The sequence below is a fragment of the Ursus americanus genome, chromosome 7 (genome assembly GCF_024610735.1).
Source record: "Ursus americanus isolate L20-20 chromosome 7, mUrsAme1.1.p, whole genome shotgun sequence".
NCBI lineage: Eukaryota > Metazoa > Chordata > Mammalia > Carnivora > Ursidae > Ursus > Ursus americanus.
Genome location: NC_142133.1, coordinates 5,860,104 through 5,885,922, shown reverse-complemented (window position 1 = coordinate 5,885,922; position 25,819 = coordinate 5,860,104). Strand labels below are relative to the sequence as shown.

At 47.0% G+C, this 25,819-nt stretch overlaps 1 long non-coding RNA gene across 3 annotated transcripts in view; it reads right to left on the bottom strand.

Annotated features, from left to right (window-relative positions):
- Nucleotides 1-5,350: 5,350 nt before the first annotated feature.
- LOC123776002 (uncharacterized) overlaps nucleotides 5,351-25,819 on the bottom strand; it is a 69,979-nt gene continuing 49,510 nt past the window's right edge. For all 3 annotated transcript variants that reach the window (XR_006775244.2, XR_015725104.1, XR_006775245.2), the window contains 4 exons: nucleotides 19,354-19,472; nucleotides 11,508-11,682; nucleotides 10,984-11,044; nucleotides 5,351-10,423 (listed from right to left, as the gene is read on the bottom strand). This is a non-coding gene — a long non-coding RNA (uncharacterized LOC123776002). The remainder of the gene's footprint in view (nucleotides 10,424-10,983; nucleotides 11,045-11,507; nucleotides 11,683-19,353; nucleotides 19,473-25,819) is intronic.

Genomic DNA, 25,819 nt, shown 5'->3' with positions numbered 1-25,819 from the left:
TGTGTGTGTGTGTGTGTATTTCCATTAGGATATCCTGCTGTTTGCATCAACACGGATGAACCTGGAAGTCATAATGCTAATTGAAATAAGCCAGAACAGAAAGGACAAAAGTGCATGATCTCATTTATAGGTGGAATCTAAAAAAGTCGAAAATACAGTGGCAGAGAGTAAAACAATGGTTACCATGGGCAGGGAGGTGGGGGAAATGGGGAGATGTTGGCCAAAAAGGGTAAAGTCACAGTTATGTGGGATGTGCAAGTCTGGAGAGCTAACGGACACGGTGATGACTGATACCATATTGAATACCAGAAATTTGCTAAGAGTGGATTTCACATGGTCTCATCACACACAAACACTCAAAATGATCACTATGTAAGAAGATATGTTAGGGGTGGTCGGTGGCTCAGTCGGTTAAGCCCCCAACTCTTGGTTTCAGATCAGGTCGTGATCTCTGCACAGCGTCATGAGATCAAGCCACGCGTAGGGCTCCACACCCAGCAGGGAGTCTGCTTGAGATTCTCCCTCTGCCTCTGCCTCTGCCCCTCCTGCTCACGCACTCTCTCTCTCTCTCAAATAAATAAATCTTTGGGAGAAAAAAAAGTTTATCAATTAAAAAAAAAGATAGTATGTTAATTAGCTTGACTCCAGTAATCATTTCACTATATTGTGTATATCATATCATCATGTCATACACCTTAAATATACACAATCTTTATTTTAAGAAATGCACATATATTTTTTAAAAAGAAATGTCTGCTAAATTGAACTCAACTGAACATAATGGTACAAATTACTTTTATTGGTTTCACTGCATACTTCACTATTAAATACAGACATAGCTTTAACTAAGGATAAAAATAGGTCTTCAGTATACAGAAAATCAGCAATGACTAAGTGGTAGGTTAACAATATTTTGCCTTTTTTTATTTTATTTATTTATTTATTTGAGAGAGAGAGAGTGCACAAGCAGAGAAAGGAGCAGAGGGACAGGGACAAGCAGCCTCCATGCCGAGCAGAGAGCACAGTGCAGGGCTCGATCCCACAACCCTGAGATCATGGCCTGAGCAGAAATCAAGAGTCTGAAGCTCAACTGACTGAGCCACCCAGGTGCCCCAACTTCTTTTTAATTTAAGTGTTTGTTTTTAAATTCTCTGACCTTTATGTCCTTATATTTCCGAGCTTTTAGGTTTAGGTGTTTGGTTTCACTCGTAACTAGAAAAACTCTGAAATGTTACTTACAAAGCACAAACACTATCCATCTTCAACTTACCTGAAAAGTATCTAAAATACGTTCACTGTTGATTTCCTAAAAACCGTTTTAGTCTGTGCTGTGACTGAGCATGGAAATTTCAATTAAGAGGCACAGTGTTTTGAAAGTTACCAATAAGTGAAAAGAAGAGTTCTGTTGCATATTACGCTACATTCTTAAATATTAACCGAGCTCAAGGTGCTCTAAAAATTACCTTTGGTAACAAAAAAAAGCAAGTTATCACTGAAAATCCAACTCTAATTAAGCCGTATGAGGGGGAAAAAAAATAAAGGGACCAAGACAACAGGCAGTTCTGTGATTGGCCGGAATTAGAATTAAGAATTAGAATGATCACTGGAATGAAGATCCGTATTCCCCAAAATACCAAAGAATTTGGCCGTTTCCATAGAGCAACCACATCCCAATGAAACAAAGTCCGGGAACTCCATCACACAGTAATGTCGCTATGGGACAATTTATTTATTTATTTATTTATTTATTTATTTATTTATTTATTTATTTTTAAGATTTTATTTATTTATGTGACAGAGAGACAGCCAGCGAGAGAGGGAACACAGCCGGGGAGTGGGAGAGAAAGAAGCAGGCTCCCAGCAGAGGAGCCCGATGTGGGGCTCGATCCCATAACGCCAGGATCACGCCCTGAGACGAAGGCAGACGCTTAACGACTGCGCCACCCAGGCTCCCCCGCTATGGGACAATTTAGATCACAAATCACTCAGACTATAACGAGCAATAACAGCGCTAAGCTCTTTATCACTGTCTTTGTGTGGTTGCTGTATATTTTTTATTCATTCTCCACCCTCACTCCTCCTTCCTCATTGGGCACTTACTGCTTTCCCTCACTGCCTCACCCTCTCTCTTATTAATGATTGAGGTGGGGGTCCTGGAAGGAGCAGGAAAATCCAGTTAGATTAAGAAGAACCTTTGCAGGGTTCAGTGACCCAAGGTGGCCATGTGTGTCTACAGTAGTCCTAACTCACCGTCGTTCCGAGACAGCCCTGTCCCTCGAAAGCACTATGCATCCTGGCGCTCAGAGCTGCACATCTGTTATTCACTTAGTAACGTGTGTTGATAATCTACTTTTTCCAAGGTGCTGGACACTACTCTTAGGGTACAGTGGGGACAAAGACACATAACAGATCAGTGTTATCATTCAGGGTGCGGTGACATAGGCAAATTCCTGCAGAGGCACCAAGCAGGTTCATGAAGCATCTTGGAGGGTCACAAAAAGATTCCTGACAGGTGACATCTAAGTCGAGACCTGGAGGATGTGGAATTAGCAAGGCTAGGAGGGCTTGGGAGCAGAAGAAGATGGGGATGGGAGACAGGAGGGAGGTAAGCAACAAAAAGACAAGAAAAGCAGGGCGCCCGGGTGGCTCAGTTGGTTGGGTGTCCAACTCTTGATGTCCAGTCAAGTCGTGATCTGAAAGTCCTGAGACTGAGCCCCGCATCAGACCCCATGCTCAGTTCAGAGTCTGCTTGGGGATTCTCTCTCTTCCTCCCACTCTGTCCCTCTGTCCCTCTTCCTCTGTCCCTCCCCCCACTCAAGCACAAAAGAAATGGGACTGGATAGGGCTCCTGGGTGGCTCAGTCATTGAGCGTCTGCCTTCCGCTCAGGACGTGATCCCGGTGTTCTGGGATCAAGCCCCACATCAGGCTCCTCCACTGGGAGCCTGCTTCTTCCTCTCCCACTCCCCCTGCTTGTGTTCCCTCTCTCACTGGGTCTCTCTCTCTGTCAAATAAATAAATAAAATCTTAAAAAAAAAAAAAAAGAAATGGGACTGGAGACTTTGGTTGGGACAAATCATGAAAGTATAAGGTGTGTGGGACGCCTGGGTGGCTCAGTCAGTTAAGCATCTGCCTTCAGCTCAGGTCAAGATCCCAGGGTCCTTGTGGACCCCAAGTCATGCATCGGGCTCCCTGCACAGTGGGAAGTCTGCTTCTCCCTCTACCCCTCACCCCTGCTCATAATCTCTCTCTCTCTCTCACTCTCTCTCTCTCAAATTTAAAAAAAAAAAAGTCTAAGGTGTGTGGAGAGGCTCGAATGTTTATCATTCGTTGAAGGGTGATATGGAGGCCACAGCATGATTAGGTGTGCTTTAAAATGCTGTGCAAGATGGTAAGTGAAATATGTAAAAGCAGGACTGAAGACAGAGTGTGTGTTCAGGCTAGAGCAAGAAACCAGATTAATTCAATTATTCATTCAACAAATATCAAATATGAACTTAACTTCTACCATCTGCTAGGTAACCAGACAACGCAAACCAAGATGGGTCCAGGCCATGCTCTCTTGGAGCTCACGTTTACAGAGATAAGCATCACATAGTCACACAGGTATATGACTGCAAACCAAGATAAACGCTGTGAAGGAAAAGTATGGGCAGGAGGACCCTCCAGCAGGAAGAAACCGGAAGTATGAAGGAAAAGCCAAGTGGGAAATGACGGGGGCCTGAAATCAAGGAATGCTGGGAACATGGAGATTTGACTGATCTGTGATAGGTTGATGGATTGATTGACTGTGGGGTGGAGGTGAGGGAAGGGGCACTTAGGGCAACTAGATAAAGAGGGAGCACCAGTGGAGACAGAGATTTAGAAGGAAGACGTGAAAATGAAGTGGTGAAGTGAGATTTAGATGTTTGAATTTGAGGGGCCGTGAGACAGACGGGCATGTTAGTAAGTCAGTGAATCTGAAGATGCCTGGGAAGGTTGGTAGAAAGCTCTGCTCTGGAGGGCCAGGTGTGGGGTATAAATGAAACCAAAACCACGGGAATGGATGAGATTTCCCAAGACGGGAGTCGAGTGAAAAAATTGTGACGTTCTGTAAGGCGTATGAAAAAACCCTAATTTAAGAGACTAAGAGCCCCATAGGGGCAGCCCGGGATGTAGGAAGCCAACAGGAGATGTAGCCTTCAAATAGGTCCATGGCCTTCTTTTTTTATTGAAATACAGCTGACATACAGTAATATATGATCTTCAGGTATACAACATAGCAATTCAACAATTCTATACATGACTCAGTGTCCGCCATGGTATGTGTAGGCACCCTCTGTCACCATACAACGTTATTACAATATTATTGACTATATTCCCTATGCTGTACTTTCCATCTCTGTGATTTATTTATTTTATAACCGGAAGTTTGTACCTCTTCATCAGAAGGGCTCTATGGAGTTGTCTTACCTGGAATGATAACAGCAATCCACCAATCCATGCCTGTTCTTCCTTGCAGCGTAATGACAGACACGTGCCAGAGGGTTGGTCAGGTTTGGATACAGCTGGTAGACCACAGGGCCAAAGAAACCAATTGCTCCCTGGATGATAAATCTACAACATTTGCCTTAGTCTTATCAAATGAAAAAATCAGTCACTGATTGTACAGAGTGAGTCCTTGTAGATTTGTAAATCCATATGTATTTGTTTCTGGACTCAAACTTTTCAGCACTCGATTATTATTTAATATTAATATTTAATATTTAATATTCTGAATATTTAGGGGCGCCTGGGTAGTGCAGTCGTTAAAGCATCTGCCTTCGGCTCAGGGCGTGATCCCGGTGTTCCGGGATCGAGTCCCACATCGGGCTCCTCTGCTGGGAGCCTGCTTCCTCCTCTCTCACTCACCTGCTCTGTTCCCTCTCTCGCTGGCTGTCTCTCTGTCACATAAATAAATAAAATCTTTAAAAAATATATATATATTCTGAATATTTAATATATATTAGGTAAAGAGTGGCAGTTTGGATTCTATAAATGACTGCTTCAACCATTTACTTTATTTTTGTATACAAACACAACTATATAAATTCTTGAAAACAACCAACCACAGAGATAAAAGCATCTACATGTGACCAACAAATTGGGTCCTGGTATCCATTCATTTTGTTCAACTTTTTTTTTTAAGATTTTATTTATTTATTTGACAGAGAGAGACAGCCAGCGAGAGAGGGAACACAAGCAGGGGGAGTGGGAGAGGAAGAAGCAGGCTCCCAGCGGAGGAGCCCGATGTGGGGCTCGATCCCAGGACTCTGGGATCACGCCCTGAGCCGAGGGCAGACGTTTAACGACTGAGCCACCCAGGCGCCCCATTCAACTTTTTAATTGACTCTGATCCCTGTAGTAAATTGATCATGAATTTTTCTACCTTGATCGCTGCACTGCCAAAATCAATTATTGAACTCACTATGTTTCTGAGGATGCTCATTTCAACTATAACCAAATCTTCTCAACCAACTGATTTTCTAAAACCACACCTGACCTCATTCCAGGGCAAACGTCTGATTCTCCAGTTCTCAGATGAGTGAGAGACTGGAGTGGAAAGCTACTCTTAATACAGCAGTAAGATAGGCAGGAACCTGGTCATGATGATTTGTCTTCAGAATCAAAGTACATGGAAGACATACACCTAAGCCCAGTCAGAATGGCTAAAATTAACAAGTCATGAAACAACAGATGCTGGCAAGGATGTGGAGAAAGGGGAACCCTCTTACACTGTTGGTGGGAATGCAAACTGGTACAGACACTCTGGGAAACAGTATGAAGTTTCCTCAAAATGTTAAAAATAGAGCTACCCTATGACCCAGCAATCACACTACTAGGTATTTATCCAAAGGACACAGTGATTTGAAGGGGCACCTGCACCCCAATATCTATAGTAGCAAGTCCACAATAGCCAAACCAGGAAAGTGCCCAGAGCTCCACTGACAGATGAACAGATAGAGAAGAGGTAGTGTATATACAGAACGCAATATTACTCAGCCATCAAAAACAAAAAAAAGATGAACTCTTACCATTTACAATGATGTGGGTGGAACTGGAGGGTATTATGCTAAGTGAAATAAGTCAGAGAAAGACAATTATCGTATTTCACTTACATGTGGAATTTAAGAAACAAAACAGATGAACATAGGGGAAGGGAGGGAAAAAAAAACAAGACGAAATCAGAGAGGGAGACAAACCAGAGACTCTTAACTAGGAAACAAACTGAGGGTTGCTGGAGGGGAGAGGGTGGGGGGAATGGGGCAACTGGGTGATGGGCATTAAGGAGGGCACGTGATGTAATGACCACTTGTTGTTATATGCAACTGATGAATCACTAAACTCTACCTCTGGACCTAATGATATACTATATGTTAATTAATTGATTTTAAAGAAAAAAAAGAAAAGAAAAGAAATTGCATCACAGCCCTCCGTGTCTTCACATCAGAGCTTACACTGTTGTTTCCTACCACTTACCTCGTTTTGCTCAAAGCCCTCCACTATACACCTGATTAAACCATACAATGTAAAAGAAAAAAAAAAAAGGCACGTGGCATGTGTCTACAAAATACCAAGACAGTGTGGGTTTTTTTATATTCAATACCATTATAAACATCACACAAGCACTACTGAAAGTCCCATTGGACAATGTGTTTGCGTATTCAAACATTCCCTTGGACTGCACTCTGTCAATCAAATATGAAGCATCAAGTCAAATCAAATCCTGAAATACTATGAAAACTGCAAAAATATAGAGCATGTTTTTTAAGATTTATTTACTTTAGGGGGGTGAGAGTGCATGAGTGGGGGGGAGAGCAGGAGGGAGAGAATCTTCGAGCAGACTCCCCACCGAGGGCAGAGCCAAATGAGGGGGGGCTCAATCTCATGACCCGATGAGATTGGAACCTGAGCTGAAACCAAGAGTCGGTCACTTAACTGACTGAGCTACTCAGGAGCCCCCATATCGCATGATTTTTAAGTTTAAAAACACCCTAATTTTTTGAGATCTTTAAAAGGCTTGGCACATCTTGGTTCTTAAAATCTTGAATGCATCAGAAGGAGGCCAACGTGGAAGTCCAGCCCCTCCTTATTTGCTCTCATGGAAACACAGATCTTTGTCCTTGCCTCCACAGCCCATGCCAGGTCACCACCATCCGCAATTCGAACCTCCGAGAAGTCACGTTCAACCTCAGAATGTCGTTTATGGAACACACGCTATATGTCAGCTGCCACAGAGATATTATTGCAGATGACCCACCAAATGTAAAAATGGATGAGATGAGTGTCATCATTGCCATGTCATAGTTTAGGGACTTGAAGCTAAGTCAGGCAAAATCATAGACTGAGGTCCCACCGGATTTCACCTGCCAGAGCCCAGGAGCTGCCCACCAAAGCCTGCCCCCTGGGGAGATGAGCTGCCGAGAGAAGCTCTCTGACCTTCCTCCCTCAGGAGAATCTTACACACCTTGCTTTTCATTCTTACATCTACACCCATTCACTAAAGAGATATTGTCAAACAATGGCTACCCCGGTCATTAACTCAATTGTTAAAAATTTCATGAGTGGAGTTTTAAGTAACCAAACAACAAAGAAGAAAAATGAGTTCCTATGTTGAACAAACAACTCTTCTGACTCTCAATACCATCAGGCCAAATAACCAGACTGGCTATTTTTTTCCCCGAATGGATCTCTAAATGTTTTGTTCAGAGAACTGATTTCCTGTTGAATCATGTCCCCACAGCCTAAGAATCTCTCTTGGTTCTATGCAGAACCTTCTTCTTTTCCTTTAATTATATGATGCATAAGCCCTAAGGTCTACACATGATTTTAGGGTAAAAGCTAATTTTAAGGCCAAAGAAGTTTCCTTCCTGCCAATCCAGTAGTAAGATGGGTCAGCAGGTGGCTCTGCTCCTTGTGGAAATTAGAAGAGTTTAGTTCTTTCCATTGCATTTGTCCATCATCCCCCAGGATACTGTCATCATCTGCATTTGAAGCCGGTTTTAGACTATTCTGTATTTTAGTACAAACTAAAGGGAAAGGCTGTGTGTTAGGACGTAGGCCTTGAAATGTCTCCTATCCCTACTGCTCACATTTCATCAATAAGAACTTCAACACATGCCTATCGGTGAGGTTTGGAAGGTAGTCCCTGAGAGGCCACATGCCCGGCTACAACTAGATTATTCTCGAAAGAATGGGGAAATAGATTTGGGGGCCAGCCAGCCAACTTCACACTGGGGTATGCTCATGATCCTGGGGCACGTGTACAGCAGAAATGGAAGTCTACACTACACAAAAGAAACCGTGAGTGAAGGAAAAAACAAGCCCTAATGAATTCACGTAAACAATAAACAAAATACTATTTCACCCAGGTATAAGACTGTGAACTTGATTTTCCCGCATGTTTACTTTGATTCTCTGTTTTCCTTAGGGCGCCCTTTTAGGAATGAAAGGCCACAACACCTTTCTAAGCATATGGAAACGGGAATCATCTAAGAAGAAGAAGAATGGATAACAAAAATATCGCCGCATGACACAGAGGGTCAAGGACATACCCAGATGCCTCCAAATCGGAAAATGATGCTGAGTTGGAAATCAAAACAAAATCTAAGACTCTCCAAGCCCTAACATATGGGCCTTAGACACACATATGGTTTCCATCTCTAGCTGAAAGAGTTGGATCTAAATGGAGTTTCAAAGCACATATGCAGTTTCATAAATAGAATTAGGTAGATCAGGATACCTTCCAACCCAGAAGTTTAGCAATGTCCTTTGCACAACTAAAGATTTGCTGTTCTAAAATTTAGTCTTTGTTAACATTTCCTGGCTGGTCTTGGATCCTCATAAAGTTGGGTTTTTACATGTGTTGGGGAAGCTTTAAAGGTTTGCTTTGGGAGAAAGCTAATGAGAATCCCAGAATTTTCATTTTGGGGTAAAGCATATGAACTAAACCACCCACAGTTTGAACCTCTGAAAAGTAGACCTCAATACCATGAATTTGGGGGATTGGCCTTTCAGTAAAATGTATATTCCATCCAAAGGGCTGGACCAATGAGACAGGAATCAAAGTGAAAACTAAGACATTTTTTTATGATCAAGAAGTATTTACAGAATCTAGAATTGTAGCTCTTTCAGATTCCACTGTCAAAATGTAGTACTCAGCCTCCTCCAAGGACCAGAAACATAAAAATATAAATGAAAAATCCAAAATAATGAACCTGAAGTGAAAAAAGGTGGTAGGAGGATGGACCCTAAGGACCTAAATGTCACTATTTGCTTTAAATTTATAGAGCCACACTGGCCAACTCCCAATCTTATCAAGGTAATGGAGACATAGGTAAGAAAAGTCCTTGTTGGGGGGTTGTGTATATGGAAATTTCAGATCCTGTCTATTTCATTTCATAAGCTTTGCTCTGTTTATACAATACTTCCCAATAAGCCCCTGTTTGACTGGGAGGGGGTTCTAATGGTTTGCTTTTCAACTACTTTTGGGCTGGGATTGATTAATTTATTTGCCCAAAATCATGACATAATTTCTCTATTTGCTATGGTTCTAGAAAGAAAAAAGAAAAGGTAGAATGATGCTCATCCTTTTCACGGGTAAATTAACCAAAACTTTATAATTTTAATTGATTTCTACCCAAACAACACTATCTAAATATAATAGTAGCTGAAATAGTTAATTTAAATATTCCATTTGAGGTCTTGCAAATTAACCATATGAGCTGTACAACCACCAAATTTCTCAGAGAATGTCCAACCTTTCTCCTTTGCTTGACAGTAATTGTCTGGATTAATTAATCTACTTTCTTAGGAAAAGAATGGAAGTCAGCCAGTGTACAAGTCTTATGGTGAAATTATTGGAACTGTTTCTTCAATACGAAATTGAGATAATGCTATTACTAGGTGAATTCAGAACTCTCTCAAACCAATCTACAAAAGCATGGCAGAAGAGCGCATAAGTACACGTTTGCCGGTGTGTGTTTTCTCCTCCGGAGCACAGTTTTTAGGACCTATAGGCCTTCAGAGTTAGAAGCAGTTTAATCCCCACTCTAATCTAGAGTTGACGAAACAAAGTTTCAGAGATGAAGTAACCTGCCCCAGTTTATAACACCTTGGACTCCCATTCCAGTGCTCCTCCCTCACCATAGAGCTTGCTACCAAACTCTTCCCAATATTCATCTTGAGGAAAACTAGTTGCGAGAATCTGAGACCACATAATCAATGCTGGAATAACTTTAGTTTCTAAATCCACCATTTGAAAAGCTGATAGGAAGCCAGAGAAGGAGAAGAGGTGGCCATCACAAGATATTGGGGAAGGAAGATCAAATTCTCGAGGGTAACAGGTTCCCGGACAGACTGCTGCTCTTCTGAGTCAGGCTCACAGGAATCTTCCTGGAGAGCATCCTGGAAAGAAAGAAGTAGAAAGGTTTCACTTGCTCAGTCTCTCCTTTCTCAATAAGACAAGTAAACGTTGGCAGCCCACCCACCTGGAGAACCTGAGAATCCACCATCAGAGATGGGGTCACCGAACATAGGGACAGCGCCCGAAGCTCCTTGCTGAGGGAGTGAAGACAAACCTTTCTCTCTGAGAAGTACTAAACTCAAGAGACCTTTTCCCATATTCTAAGGTGAAACTCCAAAAGTCAGATGAGAAAGGAAGTGTTTAGTTAGACAGAACCTCTGGCTCTGTCTGGGAATTAGAAGGAGGTTTCCTCTTTAACGAAGTATATCCTCTTATATTCCTGTATTATTAGCTCAGTGCCTCCTTCTATAAAAAGGGGTTTTCTGGAAGCAGCACAAATACACATGAGTAGGATTGCTCACGTGCCCTCTTGCCAACACTGTGGTTTCAGCACTAGAAGGAAGGATTGCAGATGTTGCCAGCTGTGATTGTGTGGCTCGAGTGTCCCTAGCCCCAGGAATAGCATCAGAGAATATAGGACAGAGAGTTAAACTTGGCTCACCACGGGGAGGCACGCACGCCAGATGTAGGTTGAGCTGTCCCAGTCCTCGCCTTTCTCTGTGCTGGAGAAGATCGTATAGACAGGGATTCACATACTATTTCCGCACAGCAGACTGCATTTTTAAACAATCTCTACTACTAATGAACATGTTCATTCTTAACTGCGAGTCACCATTGCATAAATAAGCATTCACTCGGTGCCGAATTAGGCACCGTGTTCGGCACCCTTTGAGCTTCCAAGAGCGGGAACGTGTGAATTCTCTGCTACCTTAAGCACCTTTGGGGTGGCCCACCCCTCTCCCACCTCCCTAACTGCTTGTGCGACTTTGCCAATATCTGCAACAGATTTCAGACTTGAACGGAATGGACACAGGGTATCCTCCTGGGGTTTTCTAGTCTGGTGTGATATGTGTTTAATTGTTATGTTTGGTGATTACTAACGGAAACAGAGCCTGGATTCCCAGCTGCTGTGAAAGGTGGAATGGCAACATATGGATTCAGCACCACATTCTCCTTTTTACTAACCTGCCGGAGCGCCGTGTCAGGCAGAATTGTTCCAGAACAGCATATCAATTAGGGAAGCAGAGGCTTGAGAGGGTTTTCGGGAACCATCCTACCAAGTGCTTTTTTCCAATTCTCTGTTGGTGTTTCTATTCATTATCTGTCACCTTATCACCCAGTGTCTTTGAAACGATGGCCACTTAAGGAGAAAAAAAAAAAAAACAACCGAAATAATAAAGGATGCAGAAAATCCTTCCTTTCTTCTAATCCCGAAACATCCCCTGACCATCCAAACTTTGGAATCTATTAGACATCCAGGAATATCTCACTGGTAGAGCTGCACACGATCGAAAAAATACCATATTATCTGCATTCGGGACATAGTATGCCATGCTATGCTAACCAAGGCCGAAATAGCAGGAAGAAGTTTCTATCTTGTGCATGCCATGTCCGAAGCAGGTCAGCAGAGCTCTCATTCATCTACTGTCTCGGGGATCCAGGCTCCTCCCATCTTTCTCTACTATTATTTCAACACTTGGCTTACAAGGAAGAGTATGGAAAACTCTGAACTGCCTCAGACCAAAAATGACACATCTCTTCACTCAGAGCCCATTGCACAGATCTAGTCCCATGGACTCTAACTACTTTCAGGGCAGCTTGAGCCTTCCCATGTGCTCAGGAATGAAGGGAGACCAGATATGGAAAGCACTGGGCATCTCTATTGCTTCTACCAATGGCCAAACTCATACAATGTGGAGCGGATGTCTTCATGGCAACCATCTTCAAAATTGTTAGTGACCGCCACATCTGAAGACTTCAGCATGTCCCCACTGCTTCGGGGACAATGAAGTCCCCATGATCCTGAGGCCCTGCCTTCAAGCGACATGGTGGGCCAAGGCTCCTACATCACCAACATCCGGGCACATCATGTCATCTCTTTCTTACCTGAAGATACAGATGAATTCCTGTTGTATCAGTCTAGCCACCAAAACATCCAGAGTAACAAGAGAAGGAACCTTTCCTTCTCCGACATCTCTTTAGCCTAAAGAATCAGTTTTTGTGAGGAAAGTACTTGAATCGGTGGTTGGCTATAAATTCACAAATGCTGGGGAATCGTGTATTCTACAGATAAAGCGGAAGTTACTCCAGAGGCAGGAGGAAAAAGCCTCACCCCAGAATGATATCTCCCTAGAAACCCTTCTAGTCTCTGAAAAATCTACTAAACTCAGAAACAATATGGGTAAGAGTGACCTTTGATGAAAAACACTGGCAATGGAAAAGTAGCATCCGGGTACTGAAACAAAAAGAGGCTTAAGGAAGCAAGTGCTAAGAAAAAGATACGGAATAAGGATTCCAGTCAAGTCTGACCAGATCCCCAAGGGCGAGAGCCCTGCTGCCTGCTGGCTCCCAAGGGCGCATGACCTCCGCGTGCTAGAACGCAGGCTGGTGAGGGCCTCCCGCTACACCCGAGGGAGGGAGATGCAGCTGGAGTAAATTAATTACCTCTTTTTTTAGGGTCCCTTCTCGTGCCTTAACATTACGCTTCCTGAAAACCTACAGCGAAAGTACCCGTGCGCTCACTTCCTAGGGAACTTACCCAGCCATCTTACATTCACCTGGATATTTAGCGTAGCTTCTCCACCTCGCCTCCCTCCTCGTGCTCGCACACTCAGAACCAGGACCCAGAAAAATGTGCCTCTTCCACTAGAATCAACAGAGTGCCTGGTCCTACCTGGAGATCAGACGGGATAAAGGAGAGGCCGTGTGGCATAATTGCGAGCACCAGGGCTAGTGTGGATCCTGGCTTTAAGTCCACATCTCTGTTAAGAGCACTCATCTCCTGGGGCTTTGCTCGGGGCTAAATGAGAAAAAAACACCCTAAACTGTTGAGTTTAAGATCTGGTGTGCTATAAGCTTCAGTAAGTGTCGGCGGCTATAATAGCTTCTGTCCTCTCCCCGTATGGACAGCAGAAAAACATGGTATTACCATGATTCCATGGGGGGTTGCTGGGGGGAAAGAACTAGCACCAGGAACCCTACAAGTGACCTGGAGACGGTCATAGTATAAGGAAGTCCAGTTTGTCTTAATGAGAGACTCAGTGTTATTGAGAAACTTTAGGCATCAGTTAAGTGGAAGAGAAGGCAAAAGGCACATTCCAGAAGCCCCGAAATTACATGATCGGTTGAGACCACCAGTGGCACCCCAGTATGTTCTCCACTTCTTCCACAGCCCTTGGTCTTTGCCAAGCACTGGCTATAGGACAGAGCTACTAGGTGTGGCCACGTAACTATGGCCTGGGCAGGGGGGTGTAGATGAGGGTGTTATGTGGGACCTTCTGCCCTAACAGCAGGCACCTGCCCTTTGCCACAGCCTCCCCATCCCTCTTTCTTGCTGGCAAGAGTGCAGGTGTGTTAGACGGCTCCGGAGCAATTACCTTGGACCAAGAGATGTCCCCGGGAATGGACACCCACATGCAAGCAAGAAGCAGCAAGAGACAAAGGATGGGCATCCCCGGAGGACAGTGTGCTAGGCAAGCAAAGCCAAGGTCACTCCCGAGGAGAGACACAGAGGAGTGGACAATAAGACTCACAGAGCCCTTGACCATCTACGTCCAGACTTCCATGCAGCAGGAAAATAAGCTCCGTCTCACTGAGGCTACGGCCACTCTGGATCCCATTTTAGGCACAGCCCGACTTCCTCCTCCGTGGTAGTAACTTTCTCTACCTCTGTGGCCACTGATGACATTTCCACGTAACCAGCCTCGCCCGTTCATTATATGTCTTTCCATCGTCAGGGATGTGAGCATTTATGATGTCATTAATCTTATTTTAACAGTGTTATCATCTCACTCCCATTGAACTGCTCTTCAAAATGAAGATGGAATGTCAGTCTATTGTCCATCGTGCCTGGATAGTGTAAGAGTTTTCAGAGACTTACTTTAAAAAAACAAAACAAAACACTGGGAACCACAACAACACTTCAGAGCTTCGCCATGTTTGCCTAGTGCTGGCCCAAGGGACACCTTCCGCGGCCACGGCAGGATATAGGAAAAGTGCTTATTATCCAAAAAGCCTTCTGGCCTCCCTGCGTGCACAAGAGTCCCCCCATACCGGAACTCGGCATTGTCTAAGACTCACCCAGTGTAACGCGGTATTTCTTCCGAGTGATCACTGAAGGTAGGCGGGCAGCACCCACCCCGCACATTCAGCCGCTCCTCCGCCCCACACGCCTCGTCTCGGAGACCCCGTCTCCTGGCGCAGTGGCTCGCACTACCGACCGGACCGGGGTCGGAAGGGGAGAGTGGGAGGGGGAAGCAGCTCCAGCCAGGCGGCACCTCGCACCCTGGCCATTCCGCATGCCAGTCTCCTCCACAACAGATGGGAGGTCACCTGACGGGGTCAAGCCACCACCCCGCCTCCTGTGACTGCCACCGCCGGCCATGCAGAGTTTGGCCCTGGGGTTCCAACTCGTTTATTATTTAGTTGGCAGGGATTTCTTTTTAACACCTGTGTGTTTGTGCTGTTTTATTCTTTTATTAATATCATTGGGTATTATTCCATTTCATCTTCTTAACGAATTTTGCAAAGTAGGCATGGGCAATCCTGCTCTTGGTAGCTCAGTTGAGGAAATAAGGTCCTGAGGGTTGCCAACCACACCCCTAGGACTGAAGCACCGGCCACGTAGTAGGGAGATTTGGGCTGTACCTGAGACCGGCCAGGCAGAGGGGGGACGGCCAGGGGAGGGGGACTGGGGAGCCAGGAGGATGGGCCCCGGGGCCTGCCACAAATACACAGAGGGAGGAGATGGGCAGAAGCCTTCCCCAGGCTCCACCCTCCACTCTGCCTTCCTCCCACCTAGGTCCCTGCTGACCTCCCCACTATGGCTTGGGGTCTCTCCCGAGCAGGACAGGAGGCCCTCGCAGGCAGCCATTCAACCTTATGCAAGACGGAGACCCGGGGCCTGATGCACCAACCCCTGTATCAGCCCAGACATTACTTGAGAACTAAATTGGGATCTGTCTTACTCCCGCAGGCTGATCACCTGTTCATTAGAAATGGGAATTAGATGCATTTTTGTTGTTTACTGCCCAAAGCCCAGACCCTGCTCTCTCTCTGCCTCTAACTGTGTAAGGGGACATTTGAACTGAAATATGAAGTGTGTAGCTCAGAACTAATGAGTAAAGGGGGGGAGGTCTAGACTGGAAAAATAAGTCGAGATTTTAATGTTCTCAAGCACATGCCTCTCCATCAAGTAATACGGTGTGCTGTGCGTTAATGGGCTTGATAGATCGCTAGCTCTCTGATTGATTCGGGACTGTATAAACACTGTGGAGGAAGGGGCCGGTGCCCAGGACATTCTAGCTGTTCTTTTCACATGGGCGTAAATGAGCAATGTGCATCGAGCGGCGTGTCCTCTGTTGTGCTCTCACCACGGAAAAGCCGGGGAAGGCTGTGATGAAATTAACACAGCAGAGTGACCTGTGATAGGGGTTAACCTGCCGGGGCACAGGCAGCCATAAATCAGCATCCCAGCTTCGTGCACTTGCCAGCAGAAGGGAAGAGTGCAAGGGGGGCTTCGAGGCAGCCACATGAAACAGCACGACTCTATCTAGACAGTGTTTTCTTTTCTAGAGACAGAAAGGTCTTCGAGACAGATGGACTTCTGGTTTCTGAAAACTGTAAAACAGGGAGACGAGACGCAATGTGCACAGAGAATTGATGGCAGTTGTATTTATGCTTTTTTTTTTTCTGGCCAGAAAAACAGTAGATTCAGGGGCGCCTGGGTGGCACAGCGGTTAAGCGTCTGCCTTCGGCTCAGGGCGTGATCCCGGCGATCTGGGATCGAGCCCCACATCAGGCTCTTCTGCTATGAGCCTGCTTCTCCCTCTCCCACTCCCCCTGCCTGTGTTCCCTCTCTCGCTGCCTGTCTCTATCTCTGTCAAATAAATAAATAAAATCTTTAAAAAAAAAAAAAGAAGAAAAACAGTAGATTCAGTTTTATCATGTGATGAAGGATGCGCTCTGTTTTCTTGAAAGCCTAATAATACTTTTGGTGACAAAACAGAAAAATCCGGACTTTCCTTCTTTGTCTTGAGAACTGGTCCGAACTCATTTATGAACAGACCTTAATTTTTCATGATGTTAAGGAAGCAAAGTCATCATTTGCATGCCCACTGTCTGCCAGGTGTTCCTACCGTTGGCATTTAATTTTTCCACAATATCCCCTCTGAGCGAGGTTGAATCGGAACCATTCTGCAGATGATGAAACAAAGGCTGGGGAAAATTAAATTTTTCCAACGTCACACAACTAATAAGTGTTAGAACCAGAATTCAAAAGTCTAGAGGACAGTGGCGCCTGGGTGGCTCAGTCGTGAAGCGTCTGCCTTCGGCTCAGGGCGTGATCCCGGCGTTCTGGGATCGAGCCCCACATCAGGCTCCTCCGCTGGGAGCCTGCTTCTTCCTCTCCCACTCCCCCCGCTTGTGTTCCCTCTCTCGCTGGCTGTCTCTCTCTCTGTCAAATAAATAAATAAATAAAATCTTAAAAAAAAAAAGTCTAGAGGACATACCTCAGGTTTCGAACTCCGAGAACTGAGGTGGCTTGGCCATGTGGTGCTCCCACTACGCCACGTTCATACGGGTAAGAATTTTGCCTGGGGTAAAGGTAACCCCATAATAAACTGCCTAACTGTTCTTGAAGGTCGATTCTGTGCACCGTTTTATTGGCATTGTTTGAGAAGGTCGAGGTTAGCCCCTTCCCCACGGTCCACGCTCAATACGGCTGCTGTCGCTTCATGCGTTCCCATTAACCCCCACCCCTGCCACCTATAATTCCCACCCCCGTTGTAGAGGTAAAGAAAGTAAAATGCGGACAGATGACCTAACTTAAACAATGTCTCACAGAAATAAGCAGATAAGTGCCAGTGGAGACACCCCACATTCTCTTGAATTCTAACGCCCGTGTCCCTCCATGACTTCTCCTAGATCCCAACAATAATTAAAGATAGAGGAGACCTTGGGACTCAACATTCCAAACGCTTTTATTTACTGATTAAAAAATGGGGAGTTGGCCAAGGTCAGAGGTAGGCAGAGAGGGGGAGCCCGACAGGCAAGTTCCCCCCGGTTAACCCAGTATCCAGGAGCACCGCTGCAAAGAAGAGGTGCCAATACGTTGGCTCGGGGGGCTCAAAAGGAATACATACCATTTCATTTCAAAAACTACACAAGGATTCAGGGAAGGAAGATTTGGATAAAAAAGGATTGGACCTTTTACGTGAAATATGAGCTCGGAAATGCTCACAAGTGACCAGCATTGCTAAATAATTAATCAAGAGCAGGCGCGTGGTGGTTTGAAATGTAAATGGACGGATGAAGGTGTGATGCTGTCATCCGGGGGCGGGTGATGTGACCGGAATCGTGAACCAGCCTCATCTGCCCCCTCGAAGGGCACAGCCGCAGACGAAGGGAGCCTATCAGACCAGACCACCCCAGAACCCCGAATTCCTGACTTTGACCTGCTGTTCACTTTCATGTCCCTGTCCCCAAAGAGATGTTAAAAAATGATGAGGAGCCAGCCAGGCACGAGGGAGGGAAGAAGAAGCCATCTAAAGAAATGTTCCCTGACAAGGCTGCAGGCGACACCCTTGAGAACACCTTTATTTGCCTTGTCTTCCCGCTTCTTGAAAAACAACGCACCTTTTGTCTCTCCTGCCCACCCCCCTTCTTCCCAAATTCTCTAGAGCTCTTCCTGCAAGGGGTTCGTGAGCCTCAAAGACAGACAACAGCTGCAAGCAGAGGAACCAAAAAGATTGACAACGAGGAAAGAGGCAGACAGAGAAACTTCTTTACCTTATCACACCAGATAAAAAACAAACCAACAAAGTCTGCAGAAGACAGGATGTCGTTCCTCTAACTCAACATTGATCAAAAATCTCTGTTCTAGAAAAATGGGACAGCTTGGCATTCTAGTCGTAGCACCTTAGATTGGGAACACACATCCGTGGCTGGCATAACCCTGGTACAGAGTAGGTGCTAAATGCATGCTAGGTTTTTTTCCCTCTTGCTCTCTCTTTATCTAATAGGTTTTTCCGCAGAGGCAAGATGCCCCTGAGCCCGTGAACCCCTCTAAGCTTCAGTTTACTCCTCTGGAACAATGGAGATGATCTTGGTGCCTGCCTCAAAGGTGAAAGGCTAGCCCGTGCCTGTGCTCACGTGAGCTCCTCAGTGGCGGTGGTTTTTCTTATTCCAGATGGAGGGCACAACCTGTGCAATGCTGTGAGGAAACGCTTGGTTGGCCCGGGGGAGTCACCAACTCTTCGGGGCGGCAGAGGCCCCGGGTTCAAGGTCTGGCGGCTGGAGAGGCACCTGGCAAGGCAGGTGCCAGCTAGAAGCCAGAGCATGAACGTTTGGGGCGCTGCTGTGAGCTAGGGGAGCTGCTGGGGCTCGAGGACAGGGGGGCAGAAGTGGAATGGAGCCAGATGGAGGGAAGGCCAGGGAGGTCCTGAACGAGTTCTGTCTGGATGGGAATGGAGGGAGAATGGGGACGTCGTGAAGGACACAGTAAGTGGAATTTCCCTGTGTGACCCTGTGACCACCCCCACTGCCTAGAGGAGAGCGAGGTGGCAGAGTGGGAAGGGGGTGCCGAGCTGCCAGCTGGTTTAGGGGCCGAATCCAATGAGCAAGTTTTTAGCAGACCTGAGGCTGCGGCGCCTTGGGATGTCACTGTTACTTTCGGCTTCTCTTCCCAGGAACTGACAGCTGTTTCCCTGCCCCTCCCTCCCCTTCCCCTGGCACCTTTCCTCCCCCCTCTGCTCCTCCCCCTTCTCTCCACTGAGCTCGCCCTTTCTTCTCTCCTTCTCTTTATCATTCTTACCTTCTGTCCTTTGCAGCAAAATCAGAAGTGATGCCCTCCCCACCAAGCAATCTGCACCCACCGTGGGGCCTCTCCAAAGGTCTTCCAGGTGTCCTCTCATTGCTGGGTTTTGCTGGCAGCTGTAATAGCATAGGGCAGTGTCAGGAGTGGAAAGGCAGGAGGGCAGCCAAGAAGAGGCAGGAAGGTGTTGCTTTGTTCCAGGGACTTCCGCTGCTGTCCGGGCACCCTCTCTTCACCCCCGCCCACCCGGCGCAGCCGTTGCTTCTAGTGTGGTCCAGCCGGAAGCCAACCATTTACCTGCCCAGTCCTGGTTCCTCTATCAGTAGAATGTCATCAAAATACACAAAGTGACCCGTAATGGGGATAAACCAGAGCAGAGCCAAGCCCCGAAGCTTATCCTCTCACACGGTACGAGCGGCTATGGCGCACACACTTTCCCAAATTTAAAACCCAGTTCCTGATGCCGTAAGATTCAGGGAGACAGTATCACACACACCCTTAGGTTCATGGACACTTTCATTCCAAGAACTTCATATTTATGACATGTCTTTCCATAGGAAGACTTCTAATTCATATTTTCAAAAGTTTATTGGCAAGACTTCTAAAACTCCAGAACTTAAGGGTCCACTATTTTCTTGCAAAACATCCATATGGAAATAAATGGTATCGGCTAGGAAATAAGAGTTTTGAGAAATCGAAAGTTCATTTATATTTAATCTGGGGGATATTTTCCAGAGGGAAGAAACAATCCTAAAGGTAGAACTCTGAGCTTTTTGGGGTGTGTGTGTGTATGTGTGTGTGTGTGTGTGTGTGTGTGTGTGTGTGTGCTCATTTCTCCAAGAATTGTGGGTTGACGCACAGAAGATTGTAACCAGCTGTTCCCCATCCCCACCTGGTAGAGAGTGAGAAGCTAGCGGCTTAAACTGCAGTGAGAAGTTCAATAGGAAGAAAGGCGGTCCGGACAATGAGGTTTGTTAGGACATTTGCAGAAGTTGCCAAGAGGGCTGTACCATCCTTCCCTGGAGGGCTTAACCATTTCTGTAGGTTCTCATCTGTGTGGGCGGGCTTAGGCTTCCGTCCCCTCAAAGGCGTCAGCTTAAGAGGAAAGCAATGAGACAATCCCCCAAGTCCCCCTCATCGCACACATTTTCCCCAAGCCCACCTCATGCGAATTCCCGTGCTCTTATTAAGAAAGGCCACAGCGCCCATTTGAGCAGTGACACCCCCCCCCCAGTTAGCCATAGACTCAGCATTTGTCACACGGAGGGCCAAAGGCCCCGAGTGTGGTTCACCCTAACCACGGCAATGAGCTTCACCGACCAAGCCCGTGGCTCAAATCCCTCAGTAGCATTTCATCAGGGAGAAAGCCCAACCGACCCACTGTGGTCTCCAAGCCCGGAAAGGGGAGGCAGAGTGACCTCCATGTGGCAAATTCCAATGCAACAGCCTCTCAAAATCTAACTGCAGAGAAGGCCAGTCCAGCAACCTGGACCTCACAAGTGAGAGTCACCACCGACTTCCCTTGTGAATGCCTTTCAGATTTCGCCTGTTAGTGAACTGGGCGCCATACACTCGGTGAGAACAAGATCTGGCTGTCTCTCGTCATCTGTGACTTTCCTTTGAATTTGACTTGATACTATCGGGCCCGGGTCATTAACCTAAAGTTGTCAGAAATGGTAGAAAGCAGCAGGGGTTTGCTCTCTAACAATATTTTTCGGGATATAATCTTAGAGCTAAGACTGTATCTGGATGAGATACAGATGAGGGAGAGGGAGGAAGCCTGTTGCTGCTCTCTTGAATATGGAACCAAGAAAGAAGGTGGTCTGGGTTGCGTCGTATTGACCATCACGGTCCCCACCCCTGGAGCCTTCCAGTCCCATGAAGCCCCGGACCCCGAGAGGACAAAGAACCCTCTCCCATTGGCAGGAGACACGAGACGCACCTCCATGCTGGGTGGAAGGAGCAGCCCTCCCAATACCTCTTAACCCATGGACAGAGGCAGGCCTTGGTTTCTGGAATCCACGTACAGCCTACCAACTCTCTCAAGAGCTGGTGGCCCTTTGAAGTAACCTTTCTTCATAGGTAGTTCTTTTTACTCTTGTGTTTTTTCCATGAATATAATTCAAGGGGCAAAACGTGTATGGTCTGCATATTTTTATCAATTACATATATAAATACACATATACAGAATACTTTCCAGCATCTGAAAATACACCCAAGCTTCAAACACTCCTTTACTATTGCCCTCTTCATGAGGGACTTGGGGGGAAGGAATGATGGCCCAGGGGAGGGGAACCTTGGCCAAGAGCTGCATGAAATGCAGAATCTGAAAACTTTTCTGTTTTAAACACATTTTTGCGCACTAGAAACCAGTGAATTGGGAGGACGTCAGGGGTTTTTAAGAGAACAATGATCTCTCCCTCCATAAATATTAAGGGATAAACAAAGCAGAGATAGGTAAGCACCAAAGGCCAACCCCAGAGCAGGAACGCCAAACAGAGATCCATGGTTGACTTTCAGTTGCTGGAGAAGTGGAGACAGAGGGGACCTATTATCTGGCTGGGGATTTAGGAGCATCCCAAGAAGTATGACAGCACAGGGAAGGAGGGATAACCGCAGGATTTCCAGGTAGGATTTCCTCCGCCACCGACTACTTATCAAAGAGTGAGAAGGGAACATCTTGCTGGACCCTTCTTTGAGGATGTGTGTGGGTAGGAGAGAAGTCTGCGTCTCTTAGACTCCTTACTGGGGCACGAACTGTGTGCACACGGCCTCAGATGTTAGAGCGCGGGGGTGAGCTTCTGTCTAGAGCTCTTCCTGCGCCCCAGGCTGCCAGGCTCAGCCACAGCGGGAGGACCAGTTCACCCCCCGAAGGAGCGAGTGTGCATTCAAAAGGGCTCCACAACCTGAACGAAGGGTTTTGTATCTGAAATTATTAGATGAAGGGTTGTCTCGCTAAGGCTTGAGGACTGCATGCTGCTCGTCGCTGTGTTAAAGGAAAGATATTCCAGGTGCGTGGAGTGCGCCACTTGAACGCAAGAAGAGGGCTCATTTGCTTTACAAATAGCCCATGAATTTACCACTAGCCTCACCCTCCACCCAGTCCCTCTTCCTTGAGCTACTCCCAAACTCCTGTTCCTCCGCTGAAGTGCCCGGTAAGAGCGGAAAATAAAATCATTGAACATCAAGAACTATGGAAGAGGCAAGAGGCTATAACATAATGAATTCTGTTCTCAGAATCCAAAGACCAGGGTTCAAAAACCATCTCCAGGGACACCTGGGTGGCTCAGTCAGTTGAGCACCCAATTCTTGATTTCGGCTCAGGTCATGATCTCCGGGTCATGAGATGGAGCCCCGAGTCAGGCTCCACGTTGGGGGTGGAGCCTGCTTAAGATCCTCTCTCTCCTTCTCCCTCGCCCCCTCCCTCCACCCTTGCTCAAGAGCGCTCACTCTTGCTCTGTCTCTCTCTCCTCTCTCTCTCCTCTCTCTCTCTCAAAGAAAAAAAAAGTCTGCATCCATGACGAGCTGTGTGACCAGGAACCAGTTATTTAACCTCTCTGAACTGCAGTTGCCCCTGCCTAGAGCACAGAGACTCTCAAACCCAGCTGACCCTTGAACCCTGCGGTGGTTAGGGGAACAAGCCCCCAGCCGTGGAAAACCCATGCATAACCTTGGGCTCCCTAAAATCTTAACTACTAATAGCCCGCTGCTGACAGAAGCCTTATCGATCACATAAACAGTGGATTAACACATATGTTGTGTATTAAATGTACCGTATAGTGCATTCTTACAATAATACCTTTTCCTTATTTTATTTTATTTTATTTTATTTTATTTTATTTTATTTTATTTTATTTTATTTTATTTTGGTATTTCTAGGCTACGCAGTTGGTCTGCGAGTTTTTTCAAATTGCTGGGATGCTCCAGAAATGTCCAGTACATTTATTGAACAAAATCCACATGTCGGTTCAATTTGCTGTCGTCCCAGGGTCCCCTGTACTCCCCGCCCTCACAGGACTCCATGGTGGGGCTTAGCCCAGGCCCTGCCCCCGCACAAAGTGCTCCGTGAATGTTAGGGCAAAGTACCAAGGCACATCGGCTAAAGCCATACCACTCCTTACAGAAACCCGCGGATTCGACCCCTCGCGAGTCTGCACCAGCCTGCAGAAGGGAAGGCAATATCCTCCCCTCTTCTTTGAGGCCACACTCGCTGCATTTCCCCAGAACATATTTTTTGTGGGAGAACCTGGACCTGCTCCCCTGAAAACAGCTCCTTGGGGCCTCTGAAGCCAAGGCCGAGGGAAGCGCGACCAGAAGGCAGAGCAGCTGTGGCTTCGAAGTGGGAGGATGAGCCCCTTGTTCTGGAATCACAACCTGCTGCCTGCCTGGAATTTCTCTAGCAAGAGATCAAACCCCTCAGGCCACAGTTGAAGGACAAGATGAGAACACCAGTCTCCCCTCCTCACGGAGAGCGCAGAGAAGACAGACCCCATCTGTTGGGAGCATCACAGTGTCCTGGGCCCGAGACAGAGCCCGGCACAAGGAGGCGCTCCCTGGGTGTTGACGAATGTGTGCAGCCACAGAGGACTGAGTCTGGTGGCACCTGCAAGCCCCCGGGCACGGAGGGAGGAAGCAGGTGCAGTGGGGGGCTGCGTGGAGCCTTGTGGATGCGGCTGTGCCCTCACAGACCCGCGGTCAGAATGGCTGGTGGTGCACCTGCCACTGAGCTCTCCAACTCCTGACTCAGTCCAGCCCCAAACCACGCAGTGTCCCTCTGCTGCTCGGCCGTCGGCTGCCTGCTCGCACCGTCTGGAGCCTCGCTCCGATGGGGGCCCACAGCTCGGGACAAGTGGGGCAAGTGGTGCTGTGTGAACGCAGAGAACATGGCAGCCTTGGGGAGCTGGGAATGTTCGAACAGGCGGGAACCACCTCACCAGTGACTTTCTGGACTGGGGGTAAGCCAAGTGCCGCACACACACCTGCGCACTGTCAGGGGGCAGCCCCTCTTCTGGAGGAGGGGGTGGCACCCCTCCCTACGCCTTCTGCACTCAGCGTCCTCCCTGCTGCATTCTCAATCTCGGTCAGTGTCATGGCCCTCAGCCCCATCACCAAAATCTCCCCCATGTCCCCCTCTCTGTCTCTCTCTGTCTCTCTTTCCCCACATCTCTCCCCGTGTTTCTTCCTCTCTCTCTTTCTCTATCCCGGTCTCTCTCTTGGTCCCCCCTCCACCTCCCCCCATTTTCCCCTCTCTCTCCCTCTCTCCTTGTCTCTCTCTCTCTGTCTCTCTCCCTCTGTTTCTCTAGCTCTCTATATCTCTCTGTATCTCTGTGTGTGATTCTCTGTCTCTCTCATTCCCCCTCCCCATCCCTCCTCTTCCCCTCTCTCTGTCTCTCTCCTCAGTCCCTCCCTCCTATTTGACTTTCCAAGTGTGTCCCCAGTTTGGTCCTCCCCCAGCCCACAGGGATGTGCCTTCACAAGCCCTCATCCAGTTTGCCTCTGCACCCTCCAGACTGGTCTTTTGGCCATAGCTCCGTGCCCTCCACCCTTCCCCTCCCAACTCATGTACCGAAATGTCTCCAAAGTGTTCTTCCTGAAACACAAACCTAAGAGCATCTTCCCCCTGCTGCAAACTCACCCATAGGGGCCCCCACCGCCGCTGGGGGCTGCCTCTCCATGCCTGGCTCCCACGCCCCACCCATTACAGGGTGCTGACACTGTCTGAGCGCTCACAACCGCCATGGTCCCGTGAAGCTCCTTCCCTAAAACTCCACACTGAAGCCATGGCACCTTGGGCAGCAGGAAGCCCTGCCATCTCTGTCTCGAGAGTGAGGAAGCCAAGATTTGGAGGTCTCCAGCATGTGTAGATGGCTAGAAAGCAGCAGAGCCCGAGTCTCGGCCGGATGGGCCTGTCCCAGTGGCACCGCCCTCCGCACCTGTTCTCAGCAATCAGGGTCACACCTAGGTGTTCAACCTTCTAAAAGGTTGAAATCCCTCTCAGCCCACCCCAGAGCCAAGAAGAAGAGGTTTCTCAAGGCATCCCCATAACTGAAGCATGCATCACTTGGTCACTTTCTTGTGAATCGCTGTCCTTCTCACAAGACCGGATACCCTGAAGATAAAGATCGGTTTGGGTCCCCCGTGCTGAGCAAGAGCTGGCGCTCGCTCGGGGAGGCTTAACTGAATCAAGTAACCGTCCGATCAATGAATGAATGGATTTATGAATGTCATGCTTTCACGTGGTCACATTTCTCTGCCTCTTCCATAACAAAACTGAATTTATTTGCCTGGCCATGTTAGAAATTTCAGAAGTGAGTTTACTGGTTATGGAATATTATCAGAAAGAGTCTAAATCCCATCATTTAAGGATAGTATCACCGTTACAATAGAAGAGTGTGTTTTTATCACTGTTGTTGGCCATCGTGGTTTACTGTGGAATGTCACCATGCTTGAATCTTAAGCAGATGGG